This window comes from Magnolia sinica, chromosome 2 (genome assembly GCF_029962835.1).
Source record: "Magnolia sinica isolate HGM2019 chromosome 2, MsV1, whole genome shotgun sequence".
Classification (NCBI taxonomy): domain Eukaryota; kingdom Viridiplantae; phylum Streptophyta; class Magnoliopsida; order Magnoliales; family Magnoliaceae; genus Magnolia; species Magnolia sinica.
The window spans coordinates 65,868,176-65,878,261 of record NC_080574.1 but is presented as its reverse complement, the minus strand read 5'-3'; the positions used below and the strand labels follow the sequence as shown (position 1 = coordinate 65,878,261).

At 40.7% G+C, this 10,086-nt stretch overlaps 1 long non-coding RNA gene across 1 annotated transcript; it reads left to right on the top strand.

Moving 5' to 3' along the window:
- The first annotated feature begins 1,398 nt into the window (after nt 1-1,398).
- Nucleotides 1,399-8,577, top strand: LOC131229179 (uncharacterized). The gene is made up of 3 exons (XR_009163203.1): nt 1,399-1,515; nt 1,790-1,947; nt 8,313-8,577. It is a non-coding gene; the product is annotated as an uncharacterized LOC131229179 (long non-coding RNA).
- The last annotated feature ends 1,509 nt before the right edge of the window (nt 8,578-10,086 follow it).

Genomic DNA, 10,086 nt, shown 5'->3' with positions numbered 1-10,086 from the left:
CCAAGCAATCATGAGAGTTCCTGTTTCTGATCTGGGCCTTAGATAGGAATGATTGGTGAAACAGGACTCCTAAAGCCAACAAAAATTGCTTGGACAAGGTGGTGGTTGTGATGATGATGATGACTCTTCACTACTAACTCCCAAAGAACAACAACAGGAGAATTCAAAGGTGATGATGATGAGGTACATGATATATATTCTTGTTTGGTTCAAATGCTGCCAATCTCTGTTGGTTAAGTGGCTGTTTTTTATCTAGAGTTTCGTCTATCTACATGTTCTAAGGGGATGAGGATATATATACTCTGTTTTACCTAACTGTTTTTTTAAAAAAATAAAATAAAATTTTTGATTCTATTTTGTTTTGAACGAATGATTTATGCTTTTTAGGAAGGAATGTTGTTTTTATAAATCCTGCTTATGAAATGTTGCTTTTGCTATTTGCTTTTGAAAAATTCTCCACTTGTTTTAAGCTTACCATAATAGCAGGAAAATACCTTGTGCTTGCAGAAATAAGTCTTCTCATGCTGTGTAGTTGATTTATGCTTGTTTCAAATATAGGTCCTATCCATCAGGTGGGCCTTGCAGTGAATGTGTGAATTCAGGTTGGTTGTCATTAGCTGAAGGATAAATGGGTTTCTACCTACCCATAATCTATATCTGGGTAGCTAAAGCTAATGTGGTTGTCATTAGCTGAAGGATAACTGGGTTACTATCATGGTAGGCTTTTTCTGGTTTGAACTTGCTGGCTATTGTATCTATTTTTCATAGACTACATTTAATGGGCATTCTTGTCTGTAGTGGGCCACACTTGCAAATTCTTCAACTCAGGTTGGCTGCATGAGGTCCAACTTTGCTTAGAACTGAATTGTTAACTTCAGAAAAGATTCAAGTATCTAATGCTAGGGCTAAAATTAAACAAAATGAAGAAAATGAAACTAATCAGGATAATGAATAGAGGATGGATAGATGAAGACTTTGTAAATTCATTCCTTTCAGAATTTCTGATGAAAAATTTACAAGTTTGAGTGAGAATTTGAGAGTTTACTGCTCCTGTTACTTGTTTACTTGTTGTAGATGTCTTTTATTCATAGCAGATCTTGACTAGCTTTTATGTGAACAGAATCCTAGGTATGTGGATCCACTCAATATAACTGCAATGGCATGTCCTGCACTACCGTTATTCCCTCTGGCAATAGCAGAAGCCAAGCATGGAATTCCTGACATTCTCAAGCGGGTTTAAGCTGTATTTGATAAGGCAAGCCATAAAGCTATATACTCATGAACGGTTTTTTTTCTTCTTTTTTTGTGTGTAATTCAAAATTGAATAGAAAATATGCATTAAACCTATTTTTCCATGGGGTCACCCAGACACTTGAAAATGGTATTTTGTTGTTACAAGTTGGCCTCAAGTACAATGAGTCAGTGGTAATAAGGGTAACTGGATGTCCTAATGGTTGTGCCGGACCTTATATGGCTGAGCTTGGACTGGTTAGCGATGGACCCAACATGTACCAGGTATTTCACATGCTGATTTTGTCGAAACCCTAGAAACAAATGTATCATAGATGAGTTATATTCTTTTACAAGGATAGGTACCATATAGTTGCCAGAGTGGTGATTTGAGCACGACACGTCTTGTCTGCCCCCAAAAATGGGGAAAGATCCCAAACAAGTAGGAACACTGAAATGTCCTTCTAAAGATCCATTATAAGATGTCTCTTACAAATCTTTAAAATAGGACTTATTTTAGAAGGATGAATGATGGGGTACTTTTGCATGTTTTAAACAGGTCTGGCTTGGGGGAACGCCTAACCAAACCTCACTAGCAAATGTTTCATGAATAAAGTGAAGATTCATGACCTAGAAAAGGTTTTGGAGCCATTGTTCTACAACTGGAGGCGTAAACGCCAACAGGGAGAATCTTTTGGCAATTTCACAACCTGCCTGGTGTGTCACGCCCCAAACACGGGGACGGACAGCTTCCGTGATGCCCCGAATTCGGCACTCGACTTCCATACACCAAGTCCCGAGTTTGGCGCACCACAAGGAAGATTTTTGACTGAATTTTTTTTTTACATACATAGTAATACCTGAGCATGAAGATCCATGATCAAACTACCAAGCAACACTCTCCATCATAAGTCCCGATGGTTATAAGTATAATGCTTTACAAAATATACGCAACGTCAACATTGCCAAATCGAAGAATAAATGCAATGCATCGAGAAAGCTAAGTCTTCCAAGCTACTCCAACCCTGAAAAAAAATGGGAAATAGGAGGCTTAGGCCAAAAAGCCTAGTGAGTACACACGTGTGTGCAGTGTGTCCTACAAGCAGGCAAGATAAATGTACTACAAGGAAATCATACCATAGCCATAGCCATAACCATATTACATGCATCCGTAATCACGTCATCATCATCATATTGTCATGCCGCAATTATATAATATCAAAAATACTGACAAGTCCATGAGTCATTCAATATCAGAGTACGCAATATAAATCAGCATGTAAATGAAGAGTTATAAAGAGTCAAATATCAGATGTCGAGGATGCAACACAATATGTGGTGCGAATGAAATGACTATGCTGGAGTGAAGTCGGGATGGTGGTACGTAGTATCGCAGACTATGGGGTCTGTCACAAGGGACTTCTATCCAAAATAGTCCCATACCTAATTTGGATAGTCAGACTCAATGTGGTAAATTCCTGATCTCAGATTAGTCGCGCGCCCCAACCGAAATCTTGGCCATTGCGAAGGTACACATAACAGATAGTTGCGCACTAGCCTAAGTGAATAGTAAATGAATGAATGAATGAGTATGCAACTCCCGCTCAATAAGTCCACATATCAAGATAGTTCATCTCTGGGATCATCACCGGGTTTAGTACACTCCAAATGACACTGTCTCTCTCCTAGCAGACATTCAAGTGAGAGTAAGAAACCTCACTATCCGCCCGGCCAATAGTCGCCAATACCTATCCGGCACGTCGATAGCGGACCCATTCACGAGCTGGTCAAACTCGGCCTAGTAATGCCCCCTACCCTCGGGCGGGTAAGGCCACACCCCCTCCCAACCGACCACGACACGGTGGGAGACGCGGCCTCCCGGTATTCGGCACTCGGGCGCTCATGTATCCACTCGGTCTCGACGTTGGGCGTCTCCTGGCCTCGAGAGGTTTAGGGATTTTCACCCGGGGACATCTATGGCGCCCGTATGCTAGAACCAAATATTTCCGGTGTCCCATCCGGCCATCCACGATATGCCCGTGGAGGCTACGGCCCGATGTTGCTAGGGCACACAATGCAAGATGCATGAGTCATACAATACGATCATGCATCAATCCTGCGCATACCGTGCACTCATGTGAGATAACCTCCACCTATCGGGAGTCTCATAACAACCACCCAACGACATATGTAATGGTCAACCACATCTCATAACAAACATGCAGATGATGCGTATGGGCATGTATGATAATGCTTTTTGTTGTCACATACTCATAATCAGTATCAATAACCGGCCTCAACAATCGGCTTCGACAATGTGGACATTTAACCAACATTGTCCCCAAGGAATGACCCACATAAATATCAATACATACATCATAGTGAAATCACACCACATCGGTCCTCAGATACATCACTTCGGGTCTCACACAAGGGCCGCACATTCATCGCATTGGGCCTCACTCATGGGCCATGAATACACCACATCAGTGCACGACCCATGGGCTTCAAATACTCAAGAGGTGAGCCCTACACACGGGCCTCAAATACATCACAATGAGCCACAACCCATGGGCCTAAAATATATCTCAATTAGCCACGCCCATGAGTCTCAATTACATCACATTGGGCTTCGCTCATGGGCCTCGAATACATTGCAAGTGGCCTCAAATCTATTTCACAGGTAGACCACATACCTGGGCCTAATACACATCACTATGGGCCGCATCACATGGGCCGAAAATACATCACAATGAGCTTCATCATATGGACCGGAAATATATCTCAATGGGCCTTGCCCATAGGCCACGAATACATGGCTACACCAATTATGATAAGTCCTATACTACAACCACTTCGCACGTCACATAGATAATGACTCATATTCGGTGTCACCTGGTTAAGGGCCGAGAGCCACATTTCATCATACCATTTATAGTTTAAAGATCACATTGTATAAAAATCCAGGATCTTGATAGCATTAGCTTGGGTAATATAACCCTAAATCATATTCGGTTTAGTGTACAACTTGGTCATGTGTGATTCAAGTGGTGGTATCTATGTCGATAAGTACAAATCTACATTGTTGAATGGTCATCAATGCCACTTGATTTCATACGGTTAGGTGGCCTTGTACGTATTTCGCATTCATACAATTAGATGACTACGTATACTACATGTACTCCACCATTGCCTATGATTAGGTGGCTATACATACATCAAATACCCACATGATCAATGGGCCAAACAGGTAATATCACACCCTCACACCACTAGAGTTTATATATTTGTTATAATTAAACATGTTTTTAAGAGTTTAAACACAAGTATCATGATCTTATTACTTGGGGCCGCACTCTAACCAAAGTGCCAAGTGATCAAGGGATGTCCACAATCAGCCCATTTAAAGGATTAATCATCATTACTTCAAAAATTACAATACCAGTTCATCATACATTCCACACATGAAAATTACAAACTCTTATCGAAGAGGCTCAATGGTTAGCCCAAACAAGGCTATCACTGATGGGTCCACATGGCGTTCACTCAAAATGGGCCTTAACATTCTTAGGCTCACATATCAATGGAATTCATAATGGGTCCTATGCAGTAGAGTCCATGGGGACATGAGGTTGAGTTGTGTGTGACCCACCTACGACTTAGGTCTGCTTTGATTATTTTAGTCCAAGTCCTAAAATGATATGAGGAAGTGGATGGTCTGCATGGATTAAATAGATACACCATGGTGGCCTTAAGTTGAATTCAATAGTTAAGTACTTATCCTCACAGCCTTGTATTGTATGGTCCAATTCAGGTTGGATTGACTGTTCTGTGGGATAATGGCTTAAAGGAAACCCGGTATATGGGTCGATATCTAATACATCGTCAGGATGGCTCATAATTAATTTTCAATGATGAGAGTTTAATTTGCATTATTTCATAACGTACGACTATCTAATCATTGGATGGGCCTAAGTCTTGGTAACATATCATCAAAAAAGTTGATAAAATAGATAAACGATGAGGATCTTAAATATAAATCATGTCATAACCATGGTGTATTAAGTGGCATAACACCGACATCAAAGTGGGTCATACCACACACAAGTTGAGAGGGTTACCCTCCCTTAAATATTCATAATTATTTGTTGGGCCCACAGAGGTGTGGTTCATAAATCCAGCCCATCCATTATGTGTGTCCCACTTGGTTGAGGGGTCAGACCAAGTTTCAAATACATCCAAATTTCAGGTGGACCTAACAGGTGATTTACATACTCGAGCTTCGAGTTGTACAGACAGTTAAGGAGATCAAGGTTACATGGGTGCAAAGAGATGTATTTATTGCATATACACAATTCACCTATTTTTATTTTTTTATTATTATTATTTTTTTGAGATCATTTTATAGCATCATCCAAAAATGAATCATATCCGAAGATTATCTGGACCTCACCACAAACAGTAGTGGAGATAATGATTTCACCACTAAACAATTTACAGGGCCCACCATACCGTTTATTTTCCATCCAATCTGTTCATAAGGTCACAAAGACCTGAATTAAGGGGAAAAACAAATTTCATACTGCTCCAAAATTTCTAACCCCAAAAGGGTTCCAATGGTTTATGTTCAATCCCCACCACTTTTGTAGTGTGGCCCACTTGATAGTTAAATCTATCTCTTTTTTTCTTTTTCTTTTTTTCTAGCCTTAAGACAAACTTGCCAAATGGATGGATGGTTTGGATATAACACATACCTCGTGATCAGATTGATCCAAATCTTTTTTTTGTAATTATTATTTATTATTAATATTTATTTTTATGGTGTGGGCCGCCTGAGTTACGTATGCGGCTGATATTTTGGGGTGACCCATTTTTAAATGGGACCCATCAAATGCACAAAGTCTGATGTTCGACAGACATCAAGGTGGGGCTGTGGTGAGGCCCACATCCTTCCGGCGTCAGACGCAGGTAGCACGTGCTACTTGTTGTGGTTTTTTTTTTTTTTTTTAATTTGTCATATATGGGGCCCACAAAAGGATGATCCAGTCCATCTATTGTGTGTGTCCCACTTGATGGAGGGGACGTTCAAGTTTCAGATGCATCCAAATTTCAGGTGGGGCCCAGCAAGTGCTTTTATATGTTTTATCCATGTCTGCACATTATTTTAGACGGTGTGGGCCTCCTAAGTTCTTTGTACGGTTGATTTTTGGCGTGACCCATTTTTAAGAGGGGACCCATCAAATGCACGGTACTGATGTTCAACATACATCAAGGTAGGGCCTGTGGTGGGGCCCATTTTCTTCCAGCGTAACAGAGACGTTGCAGCAGCAGCGTCAGAGTGTTTTTTTTTGTTTGTTTTTGTTTTTTTTTTTGTTTCTCATATATGGGGCCCACAACAGGACGATCCAGTCCATATGTTGTGTGTGTCCCACGTGGTGGAGCGTTCAATCCAAGTTTCAGATGCATCCAAATTTCAGGTGGGGCCCAGCAAGTGCTTTTATATGCTTTAGCCATGTCTACACATTAGTTTAGATGGTGTGGGCCACCTAAGATTTGGATTGTCTTCATTTTTCAGCTCCATGGCTAAAATGAGCTGAGAAATTAAATGGACAACGTGGATTAAATACATACATCACGTGTGGGGCCCGTTGGGGACCCACAACCCCTGCCCCTTTAAATCAAATGGCTGGAAGTGTCCCTCTCTTCTTCTTTTTTTATACGTGTAAGTGTGTGTGAGTTTGGCCAGCCCAATGGGCCAATGGATGGGTGATTTGGATGCCATACCAAACATTTTGGTGGGGCTCACTATCAATGGGTCCCACATGAACTCTATAATAAATTAATTTTATATGTTTTCTCCTATGCATCCCCACCATTAATAGCATCATCATCATTATTGCAATTATCTTCACCATCAATCATACTATCTTCATCATCCACACCATTAATCACATCATCATTAACATCATCTCTACCATACATAAACACAACAAAATAAAATAAGAATGAGTAGGGTGGGTGTACTCACCTTGATGAATTAGATGGATGGTTGAGATGGATGGAAGGGATGTGATTGATGGCCCACCAAGATCAATCCTCTCTCTCTCTCTCTAATTGTAGAAAAATGGTGAAAGGCTGGATGGTTGAGATGGATGGAAGGGATGTGATTGATGGCCCACCAAGATCAATCCTCTCTCTCTCTCTCTCTAATTGTAGAAAAATGGTGAAAGGCTAAGGGGTGGAGGTGTATTTATAGAGAAATGGATAAACTTTTGGTTAAGTTAGGCTAATGTGATTAATATTAGCTTAGGCTATAATTTTGATAATTAACTCATGATTTGTAATTAATGGTGGATTAAAGAAGTATGGGATGGCATGGTTTGATGATGTCATACATGAGGTGTGGCATGGAGAGATGTTGACTTTGGGGAGCACATGAGAGATGGGAGGTATGGGTATGTGACATCACACACATGGGTAGAGATTCTCTCACCCATGTGTGGCATGTACATGTGTGCTTGACATGTGTTGTGCACATGTGTGGAATGAAATACATGGTGCCATGCGCACATGATACACTTATTATTCTTCACGACGTATCTCACTAACGAAGTATCATACCGACGCACGGGTGGTACCTCCACGATCGCGGCGATGGGGCGGTCGATATGAGATAGGTTTCAAGGTCTTGGGGTTCTGGTCAGTTGGGTGTGTATTATGAACGGTCAATCTATGTCTAGCTAAGGACATCAATCATCATGCACATATGCATGGAAAATAGTACCGAATGGACCAGGTGTTACATGGTGAGTACCCAAGTTTGTATTTGGATCATGTTATTTATAACATCTGAATTTCTTCTAGCCATACTTGTCACTTGAATTATTTCATATCTGAAATTTAGCGAATGTCTAATCATTTTTAAAAGATCACTACCAAAAAAAAATTCTGTATCACCAGTGACTCAATGCTTGGTTTTGCCCCATTGTCATCTACATATCATTCCTAGGGCAACTAATAGAAAAGAACGGTTCTATACCGACAAAGTAAGCATACATTAAGTTTCTTTCTGTCCTATGCAGGGCTTTGACAAACTGAAAGAGACAGTTGAGAAGTGGGAGGGCATAGCAAAGGCACCCGTATGATTTAATCTAAAGCTTTTTGCTGACAAAGACACATATGAAGCCATGGATGAACTTGTAAAGCTGCAGAACAAGACTGCTCACCAGCTGGCCATGGAAGTTATCCGTAATTGAAATGAAAGTGTTTCTCTTGCCTTGCTTCAGTCTGAGGCAGCTCATATGAGGACAGAGAATGGTTCTTGGTTCACCATTGTTGAATGGTCTTGTAACTCTTCACCATTAGTACATGAAGCTTCATCTTCCACTAAAAGATCTTTCAACTCTAGAAACTGATTGATTACTGCCAGATCTTTCGACTCAGATCCATCAAATGAGACCATGTGATTTTGTTAGACAATAGTAGCATAGGCATCATCATAGGTATCCCCAACACCAGAATCTTGCATTTCCTTTTCTAGAATCTTTTGACTCAGATTCATCAAATGAGACCATGTGATTGTAATTGAATGAATGAATGATTATGCAGGTGGTAATTGAATGAATGAATGAATGATTATAATTTTTTTTAATGTAGGCCATAGCTATGGATATTAACCGTAGCTATTAATCTAATAATCGTAGCTGTTATAAAATTCGGTATATTGCTATGGATCCAACACTACTTTTAGCTACCAATAATATCCGTAGTTATAGGTGCTTTTGGCTAAAGAAATATTTGCTACGGATTATATCCGTAGCTATTTTAAGCTATGGCTATGGATTAAATATGTAGCCATAAGTTTTAGACCTATTGGCTCGGCACCTACGACGACGATTGTGCTACGGATTTAATCCGTAACCATAGATCTATGGCTACGAATTAAATCCGTAGCCTTTGTCCATTTTTCTGGTAGTGTGTGTGTGTGCAAGATAAGTGCCAAGAATGTGATACAATGCCATAAAACATATAACATCAGTAATACAGGCAAGATCATGAATCATACGATATCAGAGTAAGCAGAAATATACTGGTAAGTCTATGAGTGTCATCAACCGTACTAAGGCTATGCGATGTAAGGCATGAATGCTAATAATGGCCATATCAAGGCTATGCAATGCAAAAACATAATAAGCCAATATCAAACGCCAAGGATGTAATGCAATATGCAATGCGAATGAAATTACCAAGCTGGAGTGTGAAGTCCGGATGATAGTACGTAGTATCACAGGTTATGGGGTCCATCACAAGGGACTTCTATCCAAACCAGTCCCATACCTAAATTTGGATAGGTAGACTTGATGTAGTAGACTCTTGATCTCAAGTTAGTCACGCGCCCCAACCGAAATCATTGCCATTACGAAGGTACACAACAATTAGTTTGGCACCACCAGGCCGAGTAGATAGTGAATGAATGAATGAGTATGCAACTCCTATTCAATAAGTCCACATATAGTATGTTTCCTCTTTAGGAAATCATTAGGGTCTATTACACTCCAAACTAGATTGCCGCTCTATCGGGCGTAACAAGGTGAGTGGAAGAGACCTCACTATCCGCTTGCCAATATCGGGCCCGGCTTGTCGATAGCGGACCCATTCCTCGAGCTGGTCAGACTCAGCCTAGCATTGCCCCCTCCTCTCAGGCAGGTAAGGCTGTACCCCCTTCCAACCGACTACGATACAGTGGGAAATGCGACCTAACGGTATACGGCCCTCATACGCTCATGCATCCACTCGGTCTAGACATTGGAGCAACCTCTAGAACCAAGTGGGTTCCGGGACTTTCACCTAGGGATA